General features: G+C 38.9%; 1 protein-coding gene across 5 annotated transcripts in view; it reads right to left on the reverse strand.

The window, feature by feature from the left end:
* Positions 1–12,137, reverse strand: part of PHF21A (PHD finger protein 21A) — a 186,256-nt gene that overhangs the window by 43,011 nt on the left and 131,108 nt on the right. The gene's annotated exons all lie outside the window — the stretch shown is intronic.

Below are 12,137 nucleotides of genomic sequence, written 5' to 3' on the forward strand. Positions count from 1 at the left end.
GCTCAGAGAAAGTTCACTAACCATTTGGGGCCTAACTTGGGCTCTGACTCTCTGGCCCTAATGGCTGGAAGAAAGTCTAAGCAGCACTCCTCATTTACACTTTTGAGGTGAGTTCACTAGCTGAGGTTTGTTACTTCTGACAAAAGCAGATAGCTATTTTCTAATATAGATTTTAAATAGAGAAGAAGTAGTAAATAAAGATTGCTAAATGAGGGGTTAAGTGAAACTATAAGGGCCAGGCTGATTTTCATATTCCTGCTTATGACGCTAACCAACTTCACTACACAACACTCTCTAAAGAAGCCAAACCTGCAGGTTATGTGCTTAACCTACTTGAACATTAAGATATTTACAAAATGGACTTTTTTAAAATGTTAAGACAATACAAAATACATTCTTGACGAAAAAAAAATTTTTTTTTACTGACTCTTTTTAGGTAATGAAAATACCGTATAAAGGCCGGTGAAGGGTCAGGAGGCTGTACTTTACACTCGGCTAGCACTGCCTCTTTGAGAAGTTACACATTAAAAAGAGAAAAGAAAGATGCAGAGTTCAAAGTATTTCCAGAAACCCATCTGCAGAATACGAAAAATGCAAATTAATAAAAATATAAAATTCTTATAAAAATAACTTTCAAGTCTTCAAAATCCTATTTCTCAAATATAGAAGGCAGAGTAATGGGACGGATATAGTTTAAGAGAAGGGGAGTAATAGCGGTGGTGCTATGGATAATTCTGAGCATCACATGCAATTTTATTATTTGGTGACTGCCACAACATTTAGACATTGAACAATTAAATAATTATTTAGAGCTGCTTTCAGTCCCCCTCCCCAACATATTAATCAGCATTAATTAAACATATTAACAAACTAGCTAAAGTGCAGCACTGGCAGCTAAAGAAAGGGACTAGAGAATCTTTACCAAAACAAAAACAAACCTCCCAGCTCAGATCAGCGGGAGGGGGAGAAACAATACAAACATAAGTGTGATATCTGCCAAAAAATAGACTTTGAACAAAATTAGCACCGGAAACTAAATCATTACTATACCAGGCACAAAAGGAAAGGGTGTTTTTCTCCGCGCCAGCCATCCTTGGGAAATACACTGCGCTCTTCCACTTACTGCCTAACCGGGTTAAACTAGAAGCAAGAGACAAAGCTCAGAACCCACTCCTCGTGTTTTGTACAACAGAAGGGAACAGTAGGGGAAAGAACAAGAAAGGGACGCGGGCTAGAGTACTCTGAGCCATATGGCTAGAGCAAGGTGACGACCAATCAGAACCAGAATCAGGACCGTGGGAGTCAGTGAGTCACCATGCATTCACAACTGTTCCTCCCCGGGGGCCTGAAACAGAGAGAGGAGGGGAGGTGGGATCATAATACCTGCAAACTTACTAGTCTTTGAGAAGAGGGAAAGAAAGAAAAAACAGAGAGCTGTGCAGACTGGACACAGGTCAGATCATATGAGCTGTGTAATGCTTCCTTTGAAAGAAGGCGCTAGCATATTTCAGAGAGCCGCTCAGAAATGCACTGCCCTGGCAGTCCTTGCTGTGTTCACCAGAAGATGAGACGAACATCCAGCATATAGTTGTGCACGTCTATGGATTTTTTTTTTTTAAATCAAGGTTCAGGTTGAGTCTTTACGTCTATTAGTTCTGGAGTGGAGGTGCTCCTTCTTTATGAGCACAGAGACTCTGCACACTCTTTTAACGGCCAGCTAATAAGGGAGAGCTGCCCTGTGCAGTAGTTGGCTCTTCTAGGTTCCACATCCAGGCCTGTTCTAGTTCAGTCTTGTGAAAGTGAAAGGGAAGTCGCTCAGTCGTGTCTGACTCTTTGCGACCCCATGGACTGCAGCCTATCAGGTTCCTCTGTCCATGGGATTTTCCAGGCAATAATAATACTAGAGTGGATTGCTGTTTCCTTCTCCAGGGGATCTTCCCGACCCAGGAATCGAACCTGGGTCTCCCGCACTGTAAACAGATGCTTAACCGTCTGAGCCACCAGGGAAGTGGCAAATAACGATAATCACATTAACTCCAGTAAGACCCTGATCTAGGCCTGTACCAGTTTTGGGTGGCAGTGAGGGAACAGAGCTACAGTGTTTCATAAGTCTTAGCCTGTGGTGTCAAACAAAGTTCTTAAGTAAGTAGTCTCTCATCTTCACAGGTAGTGAGCCTATATACTCTTGCTATTGTGTGTTTTAAACAAAGAAATCATGATTTCTGCTGGTTATAGATGAAGGTTATACTGGCATAAGCAACTAGGTATTTTCAATGTTATTCACGTATATTCAACTTAAACATTGCTAATTATCTTAGAACATTATCCTGAAGCTTCAAGAAAAGGCAAAGTCTCACAAACTGGCTATTCGTCACTCACTAAATGCTGGAAAAGACTGAAGGCCAAAGAAGGGGACAGCAGAGGATGAGATGGTTAGATAGCATCACTGACTCAGTGGACATGAATTTGAGTAAACTCCAGGAGATAGTGAAGGACAGGGAAGTCTGTCGTGCCGCAGTCTTGGGGCTGCAAAGAGCTGGACACGACTCAGCAACTGAACAGCAACAAAAAACAAGTTAATGAGAGCTAAAAAGGAGGGAGGAGAGGAAGGACAAAAGACCTGGAAAAGGAAAAGCTGGGAAGAATGAAGGCAGAAAGGAGAGAGAAAAAGCTAACAATTTGCTATCTTCTCTCCTTAATATATTTTCTATAAACAACAGGCCGGTGTGCCAGACATCCAGAATGGCTAGTACTGCCCCCTTCAATTCATCTGTCAAGAAGTGCTCCAGAAACCCAGCACATGATTCCACACCTCTGATTCCCTTGACATTCACATCACTAGGTTTCACCAGGGCTTGTTCAGGCAGAAGGGTTCAGAGTCCCTGACACGTGAAGTCACAGTTTCTGAGACAGGTAGTCACTGTGATAAATATTGTGATGTTCAGCAATACTATCAACGTGCTCACACGACAGCAAGACAGACCCCAAAGAAAAACACAGAAGTTTATAGGCTCAATTCAACAGAAAATCAGGTTCATTTTTCTGCTATGTAAGTCAATCACTCCAAGTGCCATGACCTTTGTCAATACAGGAGGGAGATGTAATGGGGGAAGAACAGCCTCCTCTTCCACTCAATTCACCAATTTATTCCCATCAAACCCTCACACAAATTTCAGAAAGCTTCACTCGAGAGCAACTCCAGGCACAAGCCCTGCCCTCCACAACTGGACACTGTGCTTCAAGGCTCTGTTTCCCCACACAGCCACTCAGCTCACTTGTGTCCACTCAGCATTACCAGTTCATGTAACAGTTATGAGAGGGCTATGCCCACTCAATCATCTTCTCACACAGCATTGCCTTAAAACTTCGTCTTTTTTCCTCTGTGATCAACCACACAATCAGAAAATATAACCCTGATTCTTCATACCAAAAACTGATAGAGGCACGTAACTTTTCACAAATCCAGAAAGTCAAGAAAAAAACGTTACCCATCTTCATACCTAAAATGCAATGAAAAAACGTTGCAGGTCTTCAGACATACCAACTGCACAAATGAAAACAGGATACTAAATTTTTTGTGTGCAGAAAAACTAACGTGGAGAAATTTATATTTGTTAATAAAATAAGAATTTAGAAAGAGAAAAGAGGATTAAAAGAACCCTTTCTACTGTCCAACTGAGAATTAATCAACGGTATTTATAAGCAACACCAATACTCAATAACAATGAAAAGGTAAGAAAGATCAGATGAGTCTTCAGAATGCTGCCATGTAATTATTCTCTAAAGAACAGGGTATGTTACTGGCATAACATCAATGACAAAATTACAATCCAGAGTAAAAGCTACATGCTATTTAAAGGAAATAGAAAATTAAGTGACGATTCCACTATTTTATCAACAACAACAACAACAAAAAAAAAAAAAAAAAAGGAAAAGAAGCCATAAACACAAAATAAGTTCCTTCTTGATGTTAAAACTGAAATTTAATGGGAAGATACATACTGAAGTTATTAGAGGGAACGCTCAGGGGAGAGACACAGAACAGAATTCTGACAGAGGAGCAGAAGGAGGAATATTGGGGGCAGCAAAGAATATTTTCCTGTGCAGAAATCTCGTATAGCCCAGATTCTTCTACCTCTGTTAGTGGTTCAGGGCCATATTCTGAATATACTTGGGGGAATTCCTTGGTGGTCCAGTGGTTAGGACTCAGGCCTTCACCACTGGGACCCAGGTTCAATCCCTGGTTGTGGAACCAAGATCAAGTAAACTGCAAAGAACAGCCAAAAGAAAAATATAGATGGATAGATAAAATACACACATATATTTAAATATTCATATATACTCAGATAAAAATGATTCCATTTCATTCACTTTGTAAGGCACTAGGAGGTTCCCCCCAAACACTCCGACATTCAGTTACAGCATTAGAATTAGACAAATAGCATCTAACCTTACAAGCCTCTTTTAAAAGGAATATATTCTTGAGAAACACTACCTGTTTGGCCACATAGTATCTACACCTCATCTAATACGTGAACTGTGTATATTGTCTACTAAAGAGGATTTGTTTGGTCTTAAGAGAGTTGGGAACACAGATATTTTACAGTTCTGCAAGGTGTCACAGAATTTGTATAGTACAATTTAGATGAATTAAGGAACAGCAGCAGTTGGAATTATCAGGGTTTTTTCCTGTAAAGTTTAAAATTCTCTACATGGATGCTTAACAGATGGTAGAGAATGCATATGTCATGATAATGATTAGACTTTGGCTTTCTTAATTAAAAAAATATTCTTTGGGGTTTACTCTTCCTTCAACACACACACACACACACACACACACACACACACACACACACACACACACACACTGATATTTAAATCAATAGATTTTATATTCATCCCTACAGGAGATTAGACCTTTTATTCATATCAATGGGATTTATATCCCATTTCCATTGGGGATTAGATCTTTTATTCGACAGCCTGATTGTAATGCAGTTTACTTTTTTCTTATAATAGTTCATTCACGCTCTAATAGGTAAACTCAACCCCACCTTCCCCCAACTCCTTATGCAGGACTATAAAAGACTGCCAAGACAGCTATAGTCAAACTTTGTCTAAATCTATGAACCCTTCTAATAAGAACCTGAGAACTTATCTTTAATTTGCATCAAACAAGAAAGAGTGTAGCTGTTTACTCAAGAGAGAATAGTCCCTGGAGAACTACAGTGTTTCAATATGTAACACACCCAGATGCTAGGACAAAACAGTATCAACAGAGACTAAAAAAGAGCACTGCATGCTGGGAATGGTAGTTATAATATATTTATCCATAATAAAAGAGGAAGGAAGCCAAAACCAGAACCCAGTTAGCTTGCATTTAGGTTCTCTATGTTTCTTTGATGTACTAAACTATACTGTCCTGCCTGCTCCAGAAAAATGCTGAGGATCAAATGAATAAATGCTGGGGAGTGCTTAGGAAATTGTCAAGGGCAATGTGAAAAGCAGAGATGATAACCAATGAATAATACAATTTCTCTCATATGAGTTTTAAGCTCAGAGCAACAGCTAATTAAATGTGATTTTTCTTTTCAATGTCAATTATCTTTCAATCATTTTATTTTTAACATCTAGCCAAACCCTTTATGCTTGTTCAAACTATGTTATTTTCTTAAAAAATGAGAATCAAAAAAAAAAAAGAGAGAGAATCGCCAAACAAAGTACAGGATTCAGAAAGAGAATGCTACCTGTTGCCCTTTTATCTCAGAAATCAAACACAGTAAAGAATTTTTTCCTGTGCAGAGATCTCGTACAGCCCAGATTCTTCTACCTCTGTTAGTGGTTCAGGGCCATATTCTGAATACATACAATAGATGTCCAATTTAAATGTAACCTGACCTAGCAAAGACCCTAGATACAGTAATGCGAAGAGTAGAAAAAAACCCGAAGAACCATTTATAATCTGTACAATTTAGCTGCTTGCTAATATTAAAAAACTGCCTGAATCATTGTGTTTGTACCACAGTGAGATATGACACACAGGCTATTAATCTGTAAATTAAGCTCCAGTTCAGTACAACGCGTAGCCCTCTGTAACTATCTGTTACAAACCTGCACGTACCACCAGCCTGTCCTTCGTCGTTCCACGGCTCTACCCCACAACTTTAAAGGCAGCACTGCCTTGTTAATGTCAGAGTTGTCCCATTCACCATAGAAATCCTCTCACTGCTCTGCCCTGAAGCTGCTATGGTTCTCCTCACAAAAGAAGTATGATTGGAAATGGCTGCACAGTAGCTGTCCCTGACAAGTTGGATATAAAAATACAATTTAAGCACAATAATGATCCTAAGATGGGGGGAGGGAAAAGGAAGAACAAAACCAAAAACCTCTATTATTTTACAGAATACTGCTCAGATAACAAGAGGCTGTTTTGGTGACTCAAGCCCTGGGTACAATTTGAGATAATGCAGGAAGCCTTTTTTTTTTTTTTTTTCCACAGAAACATACGACAGAATCAGATTCTAGGAGAGCAAACCTAACAGGCTATCTGACCAAATTCTGAGCAGAATACGCGCACTGAGTCACAGATCAATCAATCCCAAGGACGAAGATATCTTTTCACAATCCTCAGTTTTGCAGCTTTTTTCTTAAATGAAATAAAAAGAGAAGAGTATTAGAATACTATACTGTGTCAGGCAGGATATATCAGGTGTAAAATACTTCTGATGAAATGTAATGCTTTCCTCACACTGAAACAAAAGTAGGGCATATAAACCACTAAACACTGATATTTCACATTGGTAAGTATTTAATGAAAGTACAACCTGAACAGCGTATTTTTTTTTATCATCTACCATAATAGCATAAACACACAGATTAAAAGATTCCAAAGCTACTAAATGAATATCTCTTAATTTCAAAGTGTTCAGCTTCAGTATTTTATCACCAAGTATTTATTATAATCACTTAAAGAAAAAAATGAACAGTTTATAAATATACTTTCTGACAAGACCCCGAATAAAACAACAGAGGAAGCAGTTCTATCACCTACGTAGGCTGCCAAGATGAGGGACAGTTAACTCCAAGGGATTGGATCTTACAAGACACGTGACACAGGATGATTTGCATTACTCTGTATTTAGGCTGAGTTTTCTCCAAGAGACAGAAGAAACCCGAACTCATCTTTCACAATTTCAGCGCAGGTTTGGTTTTTCTTTGTTTTAAACGGTCAGTACTAGAAATTTTAATTAGACAGAGAGAGATTTAGCAATACAGGAGAAAAGCATGAACAACGCACTTCGTTAAGAAATTTTAATTCGTATTAAATCTTAAGGATGAAGAAAAACATTTTTCACAAGCTATGAAAATGACTAAATCCAATCCACAAATCTCTACACAAGTATTTAAAGTTTTTACACACACACACACACACACACACACACACACACACACACGCAAGCACATAATTCTAAGTTTTAGAAAAGATGGGATGGCCACAGCAGAAATGATTTGTTGCTTTATCATCTGTTAGCATACTTTTCAGTCCTAAAGGTGTAGCTCACTCTTTGGCATACTGTTCTCCAGTTTCCACATCCAACAAAATAGCGAGGGTCAAAAGAGAAGAGGACACTTCACTAAACACAGGACACGTCTCTTGGTTTGTTTCTGCTGTTGTTGTTTGATTTTATTTTTTAATCTTTTTTGTTTGCACCATGCAGCATGTGGGATCTTAGTTCCCTGGTGAGGGATGGAACCCTCGCACCCAGCAGTGGAAGGGCTTGACAAGTTGGATATGAAAATACAATTTTTTAACCACTGGACTGCCAAGGAAGTCTCTCCTTGATTTTCTTTAAATAGACTTAATTTTTTGTTGTCGTCTCATTTATATTTTTTAATTTACTGAATTTACTAAAGTATACTTGATACACAATATTATATAAGTTACAGGTGTATAATATAGTGGTTCACAATTTTTAGAGAGTATATTCCATTTATAGTTATTATAAAATATGTGCTATCTTCCCTGTGCTATACAATATATCCTTGCAGCTTATTTTATACCTAATAGCTTGTACCTCTTAATTCCCACCCCTATACTGCCCCTTCCTCTTCCCTCCTCCCACTGGTAACCACTAGTTTGCTCTCTGTATCTGTGATAGACCTAATTTTTTAAAGCAATTTTAACTTCACAGTAAAACTGAGTAGAAAATACAGAGAATCCCTATATATTACCTGCTCCTCCATCCATAGCCTCCTACATCAACAGTCCCATCAGAATGGTACATTTGTTAAAACTGATGAACCTATACTGATAAATCATTACCACCCCAAATCCACAGCTTATTACCAGAGTTCTCTCTTTTTATTAAAATTGCAGTATAGCTGATTTACCATGCTGGGTTAGTTTCCGGTGTAAAGTCATTCAGTTATATACACAAATTTTTTCCCATTACAGGTTACTGTAAAACATTGACTACAGTTACCTGTGCTCTGCAGTAGGACCTTGTTGTTCATCTATTTTATACATAGTAGTCTGTACCTGCTAATCTCAAACTCGAACTGATCCCTGCCTCTTCCCCTTTGGTAATCATAAATTTGTTCTCTATGTCTGTGAGTCTGCTTCTGTTTTTTAAATAAGTTCATTTGTACCATGTTTTAGATTCCACACATACATGATATCATGTATTTGTCTCTGTCTGACTGACTTCACTTAGTATGATAATTTCTAGGTCCATCCATGCTGCTGCAAATCATATCTTCATTCTTTTTTATGGCCATACATTCTTTTATATGTATGTATATATACACACACCACATCTTCTTTATCCATTCATCTGTCAATGGACATCTACACTGTTCCCAGGCCTTTCTGGATATTGTAAATGGTGCTGCTATGGACATGGGGTACATGGATCTTTTCAAATCAGCGTTTTCTGCAGGTATCTGTCCAGGAGTGGGAGGCTGAATCATATGGTAGCTCTCATTCCAATCATAGGTAGTGTTCATTTCAATCCCAAAGAAGGGCTACGCCAAAGAATATTCAAACTGCTATACAACTGCACTCATTTCACATGCTAGCAAAGGAATGCTCAAAATTCTCCAAGCTAGGCTTCAACAGTACATGAATCATGAACTTCCAGATTTTCAAGCTGGAATTAGAAAAGGCAGATGAAGCAGAGATCAAACTGCCAACATCCACTGGATCACAGGAAAAGCAAGAGAATTCCAGAAAAACATCTACTTCTGCTTCATTGACTAAGCTAAAGCCTTTAACTGTGTGGATCACAACAAACTGAGGAAAATTCTTACAGAAATGGGAATACTAAACCAACTTACCTGCCTCCTGAGAAACCTGTATGCAGGTCAAGAATCAACAGTTAGAACCAGACATGGGACAACAAACTGGTTCTGAATTGGAAAAAAAGTACATCAAGGCTGTATACTGTCACCCTGCTTATTTAATTTATATGCAGAGTACATCATGCGAAATGTTGGGCTGCATGAAGCTCAAGATTGCTGGGAGAAATATAAAAAACCTCAGATATGCAGATGACACCACCCTTATGGCAGAAAGTGAAGAGGAACTACAGAGCTTCTTGATGAAGGTGAAAGAGGAGAGTGAAAAAGCTGGCTTAAAACTCAACATTCAAAAAATGAAGATCACAGCATTTCGGTCCCATCACTTCATGGCAAATAGATGGAGAAACAATGGAAACAGTGACAGACCTTATTTTCTTGGGATCTAAAATCACTGCAGATGGTGACTAAAGCCATACAATTAAAAGACACTTGCTCCCTGGAAGAAAAGCTATGACAAACCTAGACAGCATATTAAAAAGCAGAGACATTAGTTTGCCAACAAAGGTCCACTTAGTCAAAGCTATGGTTTTTCCAGTAGTCATGTATGGATGTGAGAGTTATACCATAAAGAAGGCTGAGTGCCAAAGAACTGATGCTTCTGAACTGTGGTGTTGGAGGAGACGCTTGAAAAACCTCTGGACTGCAAGGAGATCAAACCAGTCAATCCTAAAGGAAATCAATCTTGAATATTCATTGGAAGGACTGATGCTACAGCTGAAGCTCCAATACTTTGGCCACCTGATGCGAAGAGCCGACTCATCAGAAAAGACCCTGATGCTGGAAAAGACAGAAGGTAGGAGGAGGAAACAACAGAGGATGAGATGGTTGGATGGCATCACCAACTCGATACACATGAGTTTGAGCAAGCTCCGGAAGATGGTGAAGAACAGAGAAGCCTGGTGTGCTGCAGTCAACGGTGTCGCAAAGAGTCAGACACCACTGAGCTACTGAACAATAAAGTGAAGTCGCTCAGTTGTGTCCGACTCTTTGAGACCCCATGGACTGTAGCCTATCAGGCTCCTCCGTCCATGGGATTTTCCAGGCAAGAGTGCTGGAGTGGATTGCCATTTCCTTCTCCAGGGGATCTTCCCGACCCAGGAATCGAACCCGGGTCTCCTGCACTGCGGGCAGACGCTTTACCATCTGAGCCACAAGGGAAGCCCTGAACAACAATGGCAGCTCTATTTTTAGTTTTTTGAGAAACTACCATTCTGTTCACCATAGTGGCTGTACCATACACTCTCACCAACAGTGTAGGAGGGTTTAGCATTCACTCTTAAATGTTGTACAGGAGTTCTGACAAATATATAATAACATGTATCCACTATTGTAATATCATATGGAATAGTTTCATTGCCCTAAAAATCCTCTGTGCTCTAACTCTCCAGCCCTCAACCCCTGGCATCCACTGATCATTTTACTGTCTCCATAATTTAGGCTTTTCCAGAATGTCATCTGTTGCAATCATACAGTAGGTAGCCTTTACAAACTGGCTTCTTTCACTTAGTAATAAATATTGGTTTTCCATGTCTTTTTGTCCCCATATATAATATTCCATTGTCTGAATATACCACAGTAGTCTCTTGATTTTTAGATACGGTGTAATGTGAGTGATTACAATAAAAACAGCAACAACAGTATCAAATAGCTATTACCTGCCAGGTAAGACAGTAAGGCTCTGAGCATCTAAGGGACTGGACCTAGGTCTCAAGTTAGGGGCAGAGTCAGACTTAAAAGTTTTAGTTCCTGATACCTAATTTCTATCTTTCCTCTCTCTCACTGCATTATTTAACTTGCTGGTAAGGACCTGAAGTTCTCACATCTATTAATATACAATTTGTTTGTGATCTTGGGTAAGTTATTTACCTGATCTTGGAACAGTTTCTCCACTCAGTATTCAATATTTTCTTCTGTTTATAAATCTGTGAATCTCTAAATGGCAAGAATACAATCTCATTATCTTTACTTTTCATCTCTATAAGCACAGTACACAGAAAACTAGTAACGCTCACAATGATGATCTTGACACACTACAAAGAGGCTAAATCATTAAAGAATAGTTTCATTCAAGGGTTAAACATTCACATGAACAAGGGTCAAGCAGGTAATGCATGTGAATGAAGCAGGCCAGCTATGAGACAATAGAGAGTGTTGGGGACTACAGTCAACTGGAGAGGGAAGGACCTATCTAAAAGCCCTAACGCAAGAATTGCTTTTACACTGTTAAAATATCTTTGTTACTTAGATTAAGCCCATGGGTTACCAGTATTCAACTTTTAGACAGTAATTAGATCTTCCTGGTGGCTCAGAATTACATTCACTGAACTATAGTTACTAGGAAAGGGATCAGTCATTACTTAGGAAATTTTTCAACAGTAAAAGGATAGCAAAAAGAATTTCAGATAACCCCAAAATTCAAATGGCTTTCCTGTTAATCAAAATCTTATTTATCATTGTTAAATGGCTGGGTTGAGGCTTCAGTGGGAAGAAGCGCAGATATAAAAGCAAGTGATAAATGGGAACTGAGAAAAGTATCTTGAGAAACAGACAACAATACACAAAATATAAAAGAACAAAAAATTTAGTAATAATTTGTTCCATAATTGTGGCAATTTTATCCAAATAGCTTCAAGTACTTTGTAGACAATTTACCCTCCGCCCCATCATGTAACACCAACCTAAGAATGAGCTGGAATCGGTTTCTCTACCACTGAACTGCAGCTGTCTCTAGGACTGAAGAAAGCAGCTGTTTAAACAGCCACACTGCAGAGGTCAGA

This window comes from Budorcas taxicolor, chromosome 15, assembly GCF_023091745.1.
Source record: "Budorcas taxicolor isolate Tak-1 chromosome 15, Takin1.1, whole genome shotgun sequence".
Classification (NCBI taxonomy): Eukaryota; Metazoa; Chordata; class Mammalia; order Artiodactyla; family Bovidae; genus Budorcas; species Budorcas taxicolor.